The sequence below is a fragment of the Perca fluviatilis genome, chromosome 18, assembly GCF_010015445.1.
Source record: "Perca fluviatilis chromosome 18, GENO_Pfluv_1.0, whole genome shotgun sequence".
NCBI lineage: Eukaryota > Metazoa > Chordata > Actinopteri > Perciformes > Percidae > Perca > Perca fluviatilis.
The window spans coordinates 5,570,534-5,588,478 of NC_053129.1; the positions used below are offsets into that span (position 1 = coordinate 5,570,534).

At 41.0% G+C, this 17,945-nt stretch overlaps 1 protein-coding gene across 4 annotated transcripts in view; it reads right to left on the minus strand.

Moving 5' to 3' along the window:
- Positions 1-17,704, minus strand: part of lrfn2b (leucine rich repeat and fibronectin type III domain containing 2b) — a 199,085-nt gene extending 181,381 nt beyond the window's left edge. For all 4 annotated transcript variants that reach the window (XM_039782565.1, XM_039782564.1, XM_039782563.1 and 1 more), the window contains exon 1: positions 17,191-17,704. The gene's annotated coding sequence lies outside the window, so the exon portion shown is untranslated. The remainder of the gene's footprint in view (positions 1-17,190) is intronic.
- Positions 17,705-17,945: the final 241 nt, after the last annotated feature.

Here is a 17,945-nt window from a genome sequence, read left to right on the forward strand (position 1 = left end):
TTCAATTTAATAGGAGTGTGACTTTTGTTTTATTCTTTCTGAGTGGACTGGGAGGGCTTGGTGCTCTTTAGTTTGCTCTCTCTCTCTCTCTCTCTCTCTCTCTCTATGTGTGTGTAGCCTGTGACCGGCTCTCCGGTTTTGGCGCCTAGCTGCACCTGCCTCCAATTATATACCTGTTCCTGATCTGCACTCAACCAGCTTCTTAAGGAGATGCTGCCAGATAACCAGTCCTAGCTGGATCGTTGAGTCAACTCTAGAGAATAGCCTCTTTCTTCACTCAAGCCTGGGATTGCCTGCCAGCTCACGCTTCAGTAACAAACTGGGAGATATCTACCACGTCATCTTGCCAGCCCTTGCCATCCACAAGCAGGACTCTAGCCCAATACCCATCTGCTCCACTAACTGCCTGCCACTTGCCTTGCCTTTTGGTTTTAAATAAATCCCCAACTTTACCTATTCTGTGTCCGGTCTGCTTCTGAGTTCCAGCCTAATTCTGACAAAAGTTAAGGCTGGTAAACTTTTAATGTGAAAAACTAGTGCAGTAAATGCTGAATGCCATCGAGTTCACTTACATGCACATTAGTATGCCGGTTTGTGTCTTAACCTGGTTTTGATCTTGTTCGGAATATGGCATACATACATAAAGCATGAGAAACCGGGTTATAAATTTCAATGTAATGATCATAGCAGTATCCAGGTTCCGGATCATCTGCTGTCTCTGTCTGTGTCTCGATTGCTGAACATCTCAGCTAATTATTTCTGTAGTGACTGTGACACCTAATAAATGGGAAACTCATTGACATTAGCTCAACAGCAAATAAAATAATAATGGCATATTAGAAGCAACTGGAAGTTATTAATGATTGAAAAAAGAGTGGTGATGATAACTGTTGTTGTACTGATGGAATTCTTGTCCGTGGAAATATACATTATCATTAATTTCTCAAGACTACAGGCAATCTTGGAACCCATGGGCTATTGGTCTGATGACAATTTAGCCTCTGGGGGCAAAGGACAATATTTTTGGGGTTCTGGTGTAGCCAGCAGATATCTGGATATGAGGTATCTGAGCCAAGACTTCCTCTTCCATGTGCCAGTCATTGTTTAAAGTCAGATTACCAACTTGAGTCAGTAAGAATGGAGTTGGGAGTTGAGAGACGACGTCTATGGCTGTATTGTCTCACAATCTCTATAAACAGACATCTGCATATGAATGCAGATACATTTTTATAAGAGCTAAATCATCAGATGATGCCTCTTTTGCTCTCCACATGGACGGTTTACCTGCTTGCAACATAAGCATGCTCAAACGTGATTGGTTAATACTACTTGGACTACAATCAGACTACAAACGTAAACCAGAATGCTTCCAGTACCAAAATCAAAATCAGTCCCATTGCCTGCAGATGTCTATTTCTAGAGATTGGACTGCAGGTAATGATGGAAGTTAGGAATAAAGGCCTGTCTCTCTCCAGTTAAAGTAAATCGCGCTCTATTGCCGCAAATGAGTGCTAAAGCCGAAGTAATCTACGAGTGAATTGAGAATGGGAGCCCTTTTCACCCATGGTAGTAATTTTATAACACAACAATTAATAACCCACAACTACCTCTCTTTAACAGGATAAGCACACAACAATTTGTGACTTAAACAATTTCTAACACTAATCATATTACATTTACAAATTTACACCGACGGATGGCATGTTGGGTAACATTATAGCTGCTACCTAGCCAAGTAGCATAACAGTGTGTTAAGCTGGGAGAGGCTCCAGTCGCTACTGCACATTCAAGAACAGAGAAGAAAGTTAGAGGATTAAGAAAGACTGGAGATACACCAGAACAACGTATGCTCGTATGCTCTGTTGTTCCGAAGTTTTTTGTTTCTAAAAAATCTGACATAATTTAGCCACTGTAGTTGCCCGTCGCTCTAACATTACTTTGTTGCGCTAACGTTACTCAGCCGTGCTAACGTTACTCGGCCGTGCTAACTTTAAAGACCTGTCACTTCAAGCATGCAGCGGGAGCAACATTATGAACGCAATCCGGTTACATGCTGCCAGTCTGACATGCCGCCACTCCGACATGCTTCTATTCAGACATGCTGCTATTCCCTAACCCTAACACTAATGGAAACAAAAATTGTCGGAGTGGTGGGACGTTTGAAAACAATGGAAGTGCCACTCCGACAATTAGACGTCAACGTCGGAGTGGGGGTATGTTGGAAGGGATGGCGGAACCCACACAATCCACCTACGGTCCCGCTACATACCGTTGAGAAAGACGGTTTCAGAGCAATGATTAAAACACTGGATTTAAGATGTCTTGATGTCGCTGAAATATGTCCGCCAACCTACTAACATTATTCAACTGAAGGAGGCTGACAGCGGAGCTATGTTTCAGTCGCCCACTTTTCTACAACAACCTAACTTACCTGTGGCCAAGGTAGTGTTTATACAACTATCTTAAAACTATTTTGTTTTGAAAGGGAAACAATGTTAAAGTTGTTTGTATATGTATTAATTCGATTTAAGTTAATTTTACCACCGTGCAATTTGCACAATAAAAATAGTTTAGATTCTGTAATCGTTTCATGGATTCTCCTTCATATAACCGTATTGTATAATGTTGAGGAGCCAAACCCTTTAGTAAACATACAATGTACTCCTGACAGTAGAATTATCCATTATAAACCTATATAAAGGCCCAGTCAAGAAAAAGAAAGAAAATACCGTGATATACCGCAAAACCGCCAGAATCTTAAAAAATACTGTGATGTTCATGTCTTTGATGGTAACTAAAGACCCCATACCATTTGAGAATTTATGGTATGTAGTTGAGAACCTGCCAAAATCATTAGGTATTAATTAAAATCCACTATTGCTATTTGTAATGTAGTAAAAGTGGAGAACAAAGATCGATTGCCTTCTTCTTCACATCCCTGATCCAATGACTAGTAAATGAGTGCATGTGAAACACAAATATGGATTTTAACACTGTTGTACTAGATGCAGAACACAGGCCCACACACAGCGTGCCATGAATAGCAGTCACGTGGTCCTTGCTGTGCTGTACTGTACAGTATGTAGGTTGATTTCTTCCTCCACCATTAGCATCACTTCAAAGCTTTTTTTTTTTTTTGCTGCTCCAGTCCCCTGGGTTCCTTCGTCCTCTTTTCAAGGCTTGTCTCACGTCAACAGTGTGGAGTTAGCACTCCCACATAACACTAGGTCATTAGGCTCACGTTATACCACAAACTGTGAGCATTTTTGTCACTACACGATTAGCAACATGAAATATGATGCAATGCCTAAGTAAAAAGGAGTCTCAGATTCTTTCTAAAAATCATGAGCCTGTAAACTGAACTGGAACATCTGAGGGTTTGCATGCTTCAACCAAGGTTGTAATAAGCAACTATAAAAAAAGGAGATAAGAAGAAACTAAGCCAGCAACATTATAACATGATGTCAGCCTAGTCACAGACAAAATTATAGAAATATTTGAAGAAAAGCACATCATCGGTCACTATTAAAGAGACCAATGAGACATTCACTGGCATGGCCTGCACAAACAAATAAGTTTTAAAGTAACATAATAAAGGCCAGCATGTTATATTGCCTGTACTATGGTCTTGCATTCCCAGACCTATCTCCACAGCGCAGCAGAGGAAGGTCTGGCAACAGGAGCATGCACTCCTGGATAGGAGAAAAAATGGGCAGGGGTTTGCATTTCTTTAAACAAATCACAATCGTCTTGGCAAGCACTACAGTAAGTTCCAGACGCAGCAAGCGTGGCTCTTCAAAATGGTCTCAGGAAGGAACTTGTTTAGGTGGAAAATTTGCACCCTGCTAAAGAAAATGCCCCACATACAATATTAAATGAAGCTAACTGTTGACACAATACAGTAACGTGAGCTTTATAAATTAGCTGGATACATGGTTAAACGTAATTTGCTCTTACCAGTGAATCAATGTAAACATATTCTTTGCAAATCTTAACAATCATTCCCTGAAAGAACCAAGCAGACCTGCCTTGTTGCACAATCCAAAGTTTCCTTAAAACTTGCCATTTTCAGCCTGTAAAATTGCTCAGAGGTTCTGGTTAATGTTGCTCGATCCGACCAGTTTAAAGTTGGTACTATAATTGCCACTGCTCATCATACCAACTGCTATAATTATTATGAAACATATTTCTCCATATTTGTATATCTGTATCCCAAACGGCAGCGGCAGATGGCCGCCCACCAAGAGCCAGGGTCCATCCGAGGTTTCTGACTGTAAAAAGGAAGTTTTTCCTCGCTACTGTCGCACCAAATGCTTGCTCTTTGGGGACAAATTGGGGGAAATTGTGAATTGTGAATGTGAATCTGTGAAATATAGATTGCGGTCTAGACATACTCTATCTAATGTCTTGAGAAAACTCCAGATGTTGTGATTCAACACTATAAATAAAATTGAATTAAATTGAATTCAAGTTAACACAAAGAAAGCTGAAAAGATGGGGCGGCACCCGAACTACGTATCCCATAAATCACATGTGTCAAACTCACGGCCCGCAGGCCAAATCTGGCCCCAAGCAGGTTTTGATCCGGCCCGCATATCAATTAAATTCAATGTAGGTTCAAAATAAATTTGGGCCAGCACAGTATTTGTCGGGGGTTTTTCTGATGTTTTTGGGGATTTTTTCTTTGATGGCTAAGATATTCTTTGGAGCTATGTGTCGACCAAACTGTAAGTGAGAAGACTTTTATAAGACGTGCAATACAGCAATAGTACAGTAAAAGATTTTTTCGATGAAATAAAAGCATGTGAGTAAACTAAACATGTCTGGCCCTTTATGTGATTCTTATTTTCCAGTGTGGCCCTTACTGAAGTTGAGTTTGACACCCCTGCCATTAATGAACAGTCATTGATATAGACTGCCTGTACTATAATGGCTCACATGGTAAATTCACCATAAACCACACATTCTGCCAGTACAACAGATGTTATAATCACCACTCTGCTTCTTTTTTTTTTTTTTTTTAAACTGCTGTAAATGATTTCACCTCGCAATAGTACAATAACATGTCATACTTACAACCTATCTTTTAAACAGACTTATTATTATTATTATTATTACATGGTTTCCAGCTTTTTCAGCTGACATCCAACCTGCATCACTATTCATCACCTCCACAGCACAAAACACCAACATCCATGTATTGCTTTTGTTACTAATGTTGCTGATCTGCACACTCTGTGTGAGAAAAATGTTTGTTTTTTTACATTAAAGCATGTAAACAACAACCCAAAACAGTATAAACATACGTATGAAGTATGAACCTTAAAATGAGCATAAGATGGGACCTTTGAGGCCTGGTTCTGTCTGCCGTTAAAGTAAATAAAGCCCCCAGCCACTATTAAATCACATTTGTACATAAATACACCTAACATTTTTAATGATATCCCTCTCCTCTGCCAAAAAGTAATAATAGTAACACTGGTAGCACTGCTTTATGTTCCCCTTAAGTGCCTGGTTGGGTGGCATGAATCTGTGAGAGGGAGGCATTAATTATGACTAACAGCATAGGAGGCTGGACATTTTAATGTGACAAAAAACTAAACAACAAAACTAAAATGTTAGCGAGAAAACAGGGGAATGCTTTAAAAAGATGTAACATTATGGGGCAGGCACTCTGGATCCGGCAGGCCATTGATATTCACTCATCAATCCTCCCAGAACACACTGATTTTTTACAAAGGACAGTTTATAGAAATGGTGGCTAAAAATACCAAGAAAACAGTGCCAGGTTGTATAAATTAAGCGGTGTGTGTGTGTGTGTGTGTGTGTGTGTGTGTGTAGTGCATAATGATTGGGAACAGGGAATCAGCTGGCTGATTGGGCAGTGGCGGGACAGAGCTTCTTTCATTAGGGAGCAGGAACAACACAACAACAGAGACCACGAGAGGCGCCTGCTCTGCCAAAGCAAATAGGATCGGCTTTTTCATTCAATCTACCTGTTTTCCATTAAGTTAATTAAGGTACACAGAACTGGAGAGACAAACAAACAAAAGTAAAGCGTCCTCCCTTTAGGCACAGGCGCTCAGAATGCAGGAGAGGCAGAGGGAGGTTAAGGAAGCCAGATTGGGCTAGTGGAGCCTCTAATTGGCTCAAGGGCCACGGTGCAGTGAGTGGTAGTGTGTCAGCTGCGGCTCACCAGCACTGACACAGTAACCCTCTGATAGGCCTGCTAACAAAGAGGGAGGAGGTGTGTGTGTTTGTAGGGGGGTTCTTTTTTCTTCCTCCTCACTTCCTGCTCTCTGCATCCATCAACCTCTCTCCATTTGTTTTACCTTTTATACTAGCGATGTCCAAATGAAGCTCGTGAAGCATTTCCATTGTTTTTCTGAGCCCAATAGATTGCGTTCTCTGTTCAGCAAAGGGTTGAAAGCACACTGAATTGCCATTCCTTGACCCTTTTCTTTAGTTAGGTAAAGAAAAGGGTTAGGTAAATAAATACAACTAATGGTTCATGAAGCTTCATTTTGGACATCACTGGTTTATATGTTTTGCTGTTCTTATTCTCACATCTCCATTTTTAAACATACTGTAGCAGACTGAGCTTAACATGTTGCTTAACATGCTTGTTTTCATTAATTTATCTTTCATAAACAAACATGGGAATGTACCTGATCGCTGAAGCTTCCTGTTTATGTGCTCTGCTAATTGTTTGCTGGTATCACAGACACCACATCGGTTTATTTCCTTGTGAGCGAGGCTGTATTAAACCAACCCCAGACCCCCAGAGGATGCACTGTTTGTCGGTAGGTTTTTGGTAATGCAGGTTTTGAATTTCCAGCACGTAGTACCAGCGCAATATTAGCTAAGGAGTACTAGTTACTCTCTGGGCTTCATACAGTATAATTAAGCTGCCATGTATAGAGCTTAACAGTGGCTGCCCACTTTTTAAAAGGCTTTGATTCCTAAAGCAATTTTCCCCATTTATTCACTTCATTGAGTGAAATCCTTCTATAAAAGAGTTTTAAGCCTGGAACCAAGCCAGCCAAACATATATAAACATTTGATTCAGCGCAAAACAATTGTAGAAAATGGAAGAAAAGTCAAAGGTACAAGACTGTACATAAACCATAATAGAGTTCAGTGGTAGCAGCTCACTAGCCATTCGCACATTCAATAAACATTTCCATGGTTTATTGTTAGCATTCCCATGGTAACAGTGAGCTCCACCAATCAGAGAAGTTGCCGTTATGTTGCTCTTGGGGAGAGATTTGTGGTAGAGGGAGCTAATTACTAGCGGGAACAGGCTGAGAAAGACAAGCACGTTTTGGAGCTGCTTTTTAGATCCATAAAATTAGCCAACGGATGGAGCTTTATGGCAGGTAATGATGGAGCAGATGGCAAGCAGACGTATAATTTGCCCAGGGCAAGTGAGTGGCTTCAGCTAAGAGAAAACTGGATGTCCGACACCATTCAAAATTAAATATTAGAAGAGTCCAGAGAGAAATTGTGTCTGAGGCAAGGGAGCTGATGGAACTCCCGATGCAAGTAGGTTTGAGCAGTTTTCCTGTAGTTCCTGTAAGCACGTGCACATACATAGTCATGCGCTCACATTATATTGCACAACACCACTCAGTGAAAATATGTTCCCGCGCCCATGCAGGTGCATGCAGTTATAACCTCAAATCAGCCGTGGTCAGACGGTCCCAAGGAACAGCTTGGACTTAATAAAACTACTAAAAGATATGATTTTATGAGTAATTCATTAATGGCTTATATGTGTTCAAACTTTAAACTTGTGCTAATTAAAACCTTAGTTACCCAAAATAAAGGGCTATCACTTTCAGTGAGCTATGATACAACATTTTTTTATTTTTAGTGGAACCTGTACAATAAATACCGTACTCTGTCAATGCATTTTTTTTTCCTTTTTCCACATATTTTTTTTCTTTTGGTCTCTGCATGGATGAAGAATGGCAATGATTATCTGGCCACCAACGCAAAGTGCATATAAAAAAATTCTACAAACTCATCAGCTTAGAGTGCAACACTTCATGGCCAAATTGGAATGAGACGACAAAGGGCTTCTCGGACTTCACTGACGCACAGCTCAATGTATCTATTTTTATATCGCTATACCCCCCTGGTCATTCAGTGGCCCACAGGGGCTACCCATCGAGACAAATACAGCAGGTTGTTAACTAAAATATTAGAAAATTAAGAAATAGCAGCCATGGAATAAGCTGCTTATGCTGAATGTTCACACAGTGAGCAGGCCCAGCCTCATGATCTATTTAGAGCCAGAGCACAGCGGTATTTCTGATGAGAAAAGTATATTTTGATTAAAAGATGACATCTCAAAAGCTTTTCTTTTGACCAATTTCACTTCCGCAGTTGTCTGACCTCATTTCATGAAACAAAGAGGGTTTCTTGTCAGCCTGGATAATCTGCTTTGAGAGGATCCTCATGTTACGGATACAATGTGGTGAAGGAGAGATACAATAACAGAAACTGCATAGTAGAGGGCATAGAGGCTGTAAAGGGTAAACACCAAGCATACCAATTTGGTCTCATACATTTAGTACAGTACATACTGTTTAGTGTAATTTTATTTTATTTTTTACAAGGTGCCAGTTTTGCTCTCATCTTAACAAATTTTCAAAGAGGCCATTCTTTTTTATTATTATTTTACCAATTCTAAAATTACTTCCAATTAGCTGATTTACTGATAACTTGTTTAAGTTAACAATCAAGTAAAAATATTAGGTATATTCTATTGTAGCTTGTTTATTACAACAGATTAAACTAGACAGAAAAAGTCATACAGAAATGGAAAGCCTCATAGATGAATCAATAGTTACATAAGTAAGTTGATCTTCGTCAAAACAGAAAAAACAACAGAAAACAATCTAATAAAAGGAATATAACATAAATAATATATAATAAAAAATTAACATGAATAAAATGAGCTATCATGTAATTATCTTTTATATTTCTGTGATGTTTTTCTTAAATTACAACAATTACATCATTCACCTACAGTAAAAAAAAAAAAAATCTTTGTTGGTTACAAATTTTGGAATGCAAAGCCACGCAACATTTCTCTTTTTTGCATCAGTTTATATTGAATGTGTGTATGCCACATCAGTAGCGGTTGAAAGCACTGGAAAAGCTATAAAGTCCGATTTAAATAGTGATTTTGTCAAACTACCAACAAGTACTGCAGCGATCCCTTTGGGTGCCTCTTTTGGTCAGTTGGCAATGCATAGCGTGTTTTTTTTTTTTAAGCCAAGGAGCCCTTAACTGAGAGTGAGGGACCCCCTACTACGAATATTGTATAAAATTGAGTTGCATATTAAACCGGGTCTACAATAACGTGTGGGCAGCCTAAAGCCTTTATACATACATTTTTAGTGCATAGAATGCTAAGCTATTAATATTTGTTGGCATGTTTTTATCAATTATGTTATAATGTTAAAAATACATGTGGCATAGTGAATCCTTAGGACTAACTGGATCTCTGGATGGCTACCTTAGTGATTTCCTTACCTAGAAACCTGTCTGTTTGCTTTTTTCACAAATATGCTGATTTATATTTGCTAATAATATGTTGGATTCATGTTAAGACATTTTCATTTATGAAAAAACTTGTGGTGGTTCCCCTGCAGTAACTCTGAGGACCCCCCCCCCCCCCAGGGGCCCCAGACCCCCTGTTGAAGATCTCTGCCTTAGAAGTTTAACATTTTTCTTATTCATAGAATAATCAAATAATATTGACAGGTTCAATAATATTGATAAAAAAATATCTTTGGACCCCTACTTAAAATCAAGTGCAAGATAAATAATGTGTGCCCAGTGTACTGTTGTATTCCTCTCTGGATCCTGAGTGTCTGGGCCCAGCGCCAAAGCCCTGCTCATTTATTCATGATTTCTGATCCCTTCTCGTATGGCCTACCCAATCCTGGCTCTGACAGGTCAGCACTCACAGAGCCAGACAGTCCCTCAAGACTGAGCTCAACAACAGGCCAGAGCCTCATTTCCTGTCCTCTCCCCGCCTCTCTGTGCCAGAACTGTGTGGTGGCCTCGTACAGACCTGTTTCATTGTGTTTACAACGAGTAAGGTCAGTTTGGCTCCTACTAGGTCAGTTGGGAGGATCGTTTGAGCTTCTGTTTGGGTTTGTTGATGCCAGCTTGTGCGTTCTCATTTGTCACATAACACAGTGGGACAAATATATACTTTTCTTCACAGTCGAATTGCAAAATTTGAGGAATTTTCTTAAACAATTTTTGGGTAGGTTAGGTTTGAGCTGGTTAATCGTTCGACCCTATCAGCACCAGCACTTGCGTGCCCCATGAATCGAGGGATGAAATTCTTCTGGAACTGATGGGGCCACTATACGAGTACAGGTGTTCTAGTCTGCCGCTAAATGCTGGAGAAGAAGAAGAACGCCGACCAGCACAGAAAAACAGAGCGTCTCATCTCTGTTGCCGTGCATGGCGGCTTGGCCGCAGTCAGCATCTGGCTTTACCGTAACAGCAACAGCTTTCCCGACTTCATCTGGAGCTCCCAAACAGAAACTAAAGTCTGTTTCTCTCTGCTGTTGTCTGTCACAGCCTAACGTTAGCTCCAATAGCTGACATTAGCTAACTTTAGCGTTCGTTTTAGCGGACCTCTATCGTCAGTAAGTTAACTTTAACCAGCCCATTTCTATGTGGAAAAAATAACAACCTTGGAGAGAAACAGACGTAACTAAACATGCTTGCTGTTTGGGAGCTCCAGGTGAACTCGTAGAAGATGTTACCGTACGCCGGCTGTGTGCTGATGCCAGGCTTCGGATCAGCGGGCTGTTGTTCCAGAATACGGCAGGGACGATTCGTCGACGTAATCATTTACGTAAATGCATTGACACAAATAATTTGCGTCAACGCGTCACGCGGAGAAATCAAAAGAAAAACATAGCTGCCTCCAGAAAGTATGGATTCCTCGCGAGTTCAACAACACGTTGACAAAAAAGGCTCGCACACGGTCTTCGGTGTGGGAGTATTTTACTCTTAATGCCAACAACAACGTGGTAGTCTGTAGACTTTGTAAATAGCATCACTGAGTCAGGATAACAGCAGCAAAACACCGTAAGTTCTGCTCACCTTTTTTCTCTGCTCCCTTTCCCTCCCAACTAGGCTAGAGTTTAGATTCTCTGCCCAAGCCCGAACTTGAGCCACGGGCCGGGTCGGGACAATATTTCCTGCCACTATCCCCTGGCCGGGCCGGAAACTTGATCAAGCATTTGTGTTTTTTTATTCATTACTTTATTAGCCTAATTGGGTGGGGAGAAAGCTATGCCTCTCCAGCTTCTCCCGTAGCTCTGGGTACATGTCCTGCACTGACTTGAGTGTGAGGTAAACCGTGCTAAATCGTGTCTCCCCCATCTGTAGCACTGTCTTCGATAATTGCGCAACCAGGCCAGATTGTTTCAGATATCTCACGAGTCCTTTATAACGTCAGTTATAATGGCCCACGTATTAAAAAATTGTTGGGTTTAATCGGGCTCGGCTCATAATTCCAGTTAATGTGTCGGGCCGGGCCGGGCTCGGACACAACGGGCTCGGGTAGGGTCGGGCTTGATTTTTTTGTGCCCAATCTAAGCTTTACTCCCAAGCATGTGCGACTATCAACATAGTGACACGGAATCTATTCCCAGTAGTAGCCCAACGGTACGTTAGTCCGTTGATTTTGTTTACCATCATCATGAGTGACCCAATTGATTACGGACTGTTATATTAAACACTCTGCAACTTGCCTTATGTTAGATTTATTTGATAAATCTGATTTCATATGTTGCTAAAATTGCACTTTTTTACTGTAAGATTAAAGGGAGAAGAGCTTGGATCTTAAACAAGAGCTTATTCATTATTTTACCTACTACTGTTAAAAAAAGCAAGCTCTTTTGCACTTGCTCTGTTTACTTTAAGTTTTTATTTTTGTATTCCTCCTGAAAGTGACTTTATTTTGTGGTTGGATTGATAGCCTACATCTGGCTTCAGGTTCCACTACAAATTAATTTTACTTGAACAGTGCAGTATTAAACAACTTTAATGAAAATTTGTTTTGTGTAAATTGTTAATAATTGAGCAATGAGAAAATAATCGCTAATTAAAAAGTGAATCGGAAGATTAATCGAAAAATTAATCGTTAGATTAGTCGACTAATTGAAAAAATAATCGCTAGATTAAATGTTTCAAAAAATAATCCTTTGGGACAGCCCTAGTCCAGAAGACTGAAGTTTTCTTCTGATTACATGTAAATCACGCTCTCCTTGCCCGCTCCACTCCACACCCAAACAGTGACTAAAAGTTGAAACAAAACAAAAAAAAAACACTGTGTGACACAATACTTTCTAATATGTTTTGGTGTTTCATTTGAAGGAGAATTGTGTAATCCTTTGTGCACACTGGAGCAGGAAATGCTAATCTCACCCAGATGGTCGTGTGTTAGTTTAGGCAGGTGGAGGGCATATGGATGACAGACCTCTAACCCAAATGCTGCTTCCGCCACCTAGGAGAAGGCTCAGAAGGCCTGGCATGCTGCATGTACTTCCTCCCAGCCTGCCAAAGACACACACACACTCACTCTGTCCAAGGCAGATTGCTCAGGAGTATGAACACTAGACTCATAACATATCCACTCATACAGCTTTTCTTGGAGAAAATTGAGGCTGAAGAACTAGCAGGCATAACTATATAATCCCAGTTTTAGGGATGTTCAGGGAGATGCAGAATCAATGGCAAATGAGGGGACAGTGGATCCGTCCATAGCAACAGATGAGAGCCTGACATCAGGACTCATCTGGGCAGGAGCCCCCACTGACCGTCACAACAGTAGATCAGGCTAACTGTGACATTAAACCAACACCGGACCGCAGAACACCACAGAGGCAGGCACTGCTCACTCTAGCAGCAAGGCTATGTCTGTTTTGAAGCAAAGGTTTGTGTCTGGATTACTAACCATCAACAGTCGTGGCTAGAAACATGAAATGACAAACAAGACTAGGGCAGCCTCCTCTTAGTCAATTAGCTGAATCATTGGTTGTTAGGGTCTTTGTTGATGCTGAACTTTGTGTTAATGTGTTGCTTTTTGCGCTCTTTTAGCCACTTTAGCCTGCATTAACGATGCAAACCTCTGAAGAAGCAGATGAAGAAGCAGCAAGAACAAGATGAAAAAGTCAACATAAGAAAACGGTGTGTGCCACCAAGGATGGGGAATAGACTACATACAGTACAGGCCAAAAGTTTGGACACACCTTTTCATTCAATGTGTTTCTTTATTTTCATGACTATTTACTTTGTAGATTCTCGCTGAAGGCATCAAAACTATGAATGAACACATGTGGAATTATGTACTTAACAAAAAAGTGTGAAATAACTGAAAGCTTTTTTTGATAACTCTGCAAACCCTTGGTGTTCTCTCAATGAGCTTCATGAGGTAGTCACCTGAAATGGTTTTACCTTCACAGGTGTGCTTTGTCAGGGTTAATTAGTGGAATTTTTTCCCTTATTAATAAAAAAGCAAAGGGTGGCTACTTTGAAGAATCTAAAATATAAGACATGTTTTCAGTTATTTCACACATTTTTGTTAAGTACATAATTCCATATGTGTTTATTCATAGTTTTGATGCCTTCAGTGAGAATCTACAATGTAAATAGTCATGAAAATAAAAAGGAACACATTGAAGGAGAAGGTGTGTCCAAACTTTTGGCCTGTACTGTACATACAGTACACAAAACAAGCATCTTGTTTATTTTTCAAGTCCATGTGCAGTTGGTGTCCTTCACTGAGGACAGTGCCTGGGGCAGATGACACACAGACCCTCGCGGCCATGAGACCATGAATTGATCTCAAAGGTCCAGTGTGTAACGTTTAGTTGTTCATTATCAAAATCTGTGTTGCCCGTTCACAAACTTGTCCTTTTTCATGAATATTTACCACCACCATCAATTCCAAGTATTCCTTTTGGCTTGAAATTTTACATTTGCATTCGCATGAACTGGGGTAGACGCTCCATATTCATGCTCCATTTTGAAATCAGTAGCCGGTAAGGGACATACAGGACGTACTGCTCCACCTTTCGCGTTTTCTCTGTCACATGATAAACTCACGGGTGCTGCTAATGCTGCTAATGGGTATCGTAGCTTCCCGGCCCCGGCAAGTTTGAAGAAGGAAACGTGGAGGACCACACATATTCAAAATCCAAATTTCAGGAACAGGAGTCTTCTTCTTCGCCCCGAAAAAGAAAAAGGATGTTGAAAAGAGCAAGAGACCGGCTTTTTGAAGCGTGAAGGCTACCGTAGCTGTAATACCTACTTTGAACTGCGTGGTGCGAGAGAGTTGATTGTGATATATGATCTCAATGCTAGATGGGAGAAATTCCTACACATTGGACCTTTTAAGGCCATTATATTCTTCTCTTGCGGAAATAAACAGGTTGTCAATGGTGAACATGGGGTCAGCCATACCAACCATGACTCATGTACAGTATATGACTGTGCTGTACTTTTGTTTAAAGCCCTGCTGCTGTTTCTATGAGATGATGACTCAACGACTGGTCTCGCTCCGTCCCAGAGTGCTGCTCCTGTCTCTTGCTGCTCACAGTGATTGGACTTCTCACAGCGCATAAGATACTGTTAAACAAACAAACTGTTACTAATGCTGCTTATCCATCTCTACAAAGGCTGCACAGGGAAAGGAGGTGAAAGTGGAGGCTGAATCAGTGAATGACCGGAGAGAGGGATAATGAGCAGAGACGAAGGAGAGGTAGGGACAAAATGAGAATGCTGCTCTGGAGCATGTCAATGGAGCGTACGGTGTGCTACTGTCTGTGTCCGGGACTCTGTCAAGACTGAGATGCAGCTCTCTGCTTGTCCCTATAGAGCTCAGCATGGGGCTTAGTGTACGTCAGCCAAGAGCATGGTGACATATGTGCCATTATTTATAGCCAGCAGATCCGCTGAGAGGCCCAGGGGCTGCTTAGAGAAGGTATTATTTAAGAGCCCAAAGACCAACCTGGCTACGATCAGGCTCACAGGACATTTAGCAGCAAAAAAGAACCCACAAACCCAACCCAATTTCTTCTCAGGAGAGGCCAAGTGTGTGCTGAGACCAGTATTTACTAGATCCCAAGTGATCATTTTGAATCATGATAGCATGGATAATACAACAGAACAGAAACAGAAACCAGTTTCACATTCTAACATGACTTTTTCTTTTTCTGCATCACTAGGATATCTGAAACTAAATTACCCATGTCTCTCATTGCACATCAGAGCTTTCTGGTTTATAGTCCATGTAGTGCACCAGTGAGGTAAAGCGAGTCATAGCTCTGATAGATTTGCTTACTGTGGGATTAGCAGTTTAACTGTGGGACACAGTCTGAGAACTCAGTGATGGACGCCCGCCCCCACCCCAAAACATATACACACTCGCACGCACACACACACACACACACACACACACACACACACACACACACACACACACACACACACACACACACACACACACACACCTCATCAGCCACTACTAGCATGACAACAAAATGTGTTGGAAGGGTTAATGGTAAATCAGTTAGAGTACGGCTCTAATCTGCCTGAGGCAAAGGTCATCTCTTAGTAGATAGTGGGATTGGGAAGAGAGGTTCTCTTTCTTGGCGTGCTACTTCACCTGAAACCATACTGCCTGCCTATCAGAGCTGCAAAGATGAAATTGATTAATAGATTTCTTGTCAACTATTGAATTCATCTGCAACAATTTTGATATTCAATTAATCGTTTTGAGTCATTTTCTATGAAAAAAATTCTCTGATTCCAGCTTCTTAAATGAATATTTTCCAGTTTCTTCACTCCTCTCTGAAAGTAACCTGAATATCTTTGAGTTGTGGACAAAACAAGACATTTGAGGACATCATCTTGGGCTTTGGAAAACACTGATCGACATTTTTCAAAATTTTCTGAGGTTTTATAGCGCAAACAACTAATCCATTAATCGGAAAAAAAATAATCAACAGATTTATTGACAATAAAAATAATGCTTAGTTGCACAGTAAAGCCCATACATCTTAATCCTCTGCAAGAAAGCTGCAACCCAGTAAAGTACTTCCATCCCCCAATTGTGGCTACCTCACCACTAACTCCATACATTATATAAACACACACACACACACACACACACACACACACACACACACACACACACACACACACACACACACACAAACACATGGTTACCTGATCAAGAAGCATGGGAAAAGTCAATGTTGTGAACTGTGAAGAGTCTGGATAAAGGCCACACACATTCACACTTCTTAGCCCCCAAGGCCAGAAGAAAGACAAGAAAGGAGAACTTTATTCCAAATGGCACATGTTCAATAATCAAGCTGCAAATATGACCCAGGCTGACTGACCTGCTGCAGTTTCACCTTTGGCTGCCTTTGCTGGGATTTTAATCAGCTGATTTGATCATTGATCATTGATTTGATCATAATGAACAAGTTTCATGTGTTTTTCCAATCCATTATGACTGTATGCTGCTACAGCATTTGTGCTGTGCAACCGTCTGCCTCTGCAAATATGAAAACACTCTCAGATATGAGTATTGACATATGATCATGTTGACTGAACAATCCAGCTATATTTCAGGTGTCTGGTAACAATAACTTAGGCTGAATGAAAGGGCAGCTGAGAGCCGTGGTGGAGCGGAGGGGCGTTGTGTATCTTAACTGGAGAATATTTGATCCTCCAGTAGCCTACATTCAGATCGGCCTGGGAGCCGCACAGGGGGGAAATAATTGAAATTCTTAGCGATGATATTGCACTCCGTCTGATGAGCAGTGCACAGATCCCCGAGTCCATTTCAGCTAAATAGGGCACTGTGATAAAGGCGGAGCAGACACGGCGACAGATAATAAAAGGCACCGGAATAAGAAGAAGAAAAAAAAAAAGACAGTTTGGTCCAATTAACACTTGGAGGAAAGTATTAGGATACATTAACTGATCTCCTGCTGCAACATCTCTGACTAGGTTATATCCATAGACAACCCTGCAATGTGTCAGACAGTTAAAATGTGTAGTTAAGTTACCGCCTTCACATCCACAGTATAGATTATAAAATGAGTCACAGTGGTGCTCACTGCGACTTCTTACCTCTTTTATCAGGCGTTTTTTAAACGGGTTCTCTGTCCGGGAGATGCAGTCGATGATCAAGGCATTGTTGTTGTTTTCCTTTCGACATTAATTCCAATACCGTTTGTAATTTCCATTTCTCGTCTTGGATTCCCGGTATTGCCTGATCACTCTTTTCCCTTTACGCGTAAAAAAAAGAAACTAGCGAGGCGCGCACCGCTCTGCCGCTCACAGCCGGCTCCGACCACACTACTGACGAGCAAACCACTTCACTGGCTCCTCGCATCGATCAGCTCCAAATGCTGGCTGCTTTAAGTTTGAGAATACGGTACAGCATAAATAAACTTTTCACGGAGTCAGACATTTCTGTTCCGTTACGCGTTTAAATAAATATCCACTCACACCGCTTATGAGAAGAAACGAGACAACATACTCGCGGAGGGAAATAAAAAGATGTTTTCTTCTTCGCTCTCTGTGCTGTCGTCTGCGTTTTGATGTGACTGCAAATACCCGCAGCCTGTATCCTCTCCGTGCACTGACTGCGCCCTGTGTTGACGGCAGAGAGACGGCAGAAATGCATGGCCATGTGACACATTTAAAATGCAAACACTGGGCGTTTCATATCACACTCAGATAGCTCATTAATACCTGCAGTAGGCTAGTTCTTGTGAAAGAGATGATCTAATTATAATGATGCTGACAACATTCCTGACGAAAAGCCATTTTTATTTAAAACCGGGTAGGTAACATTTTATAATAACTACACGCTAAGTATT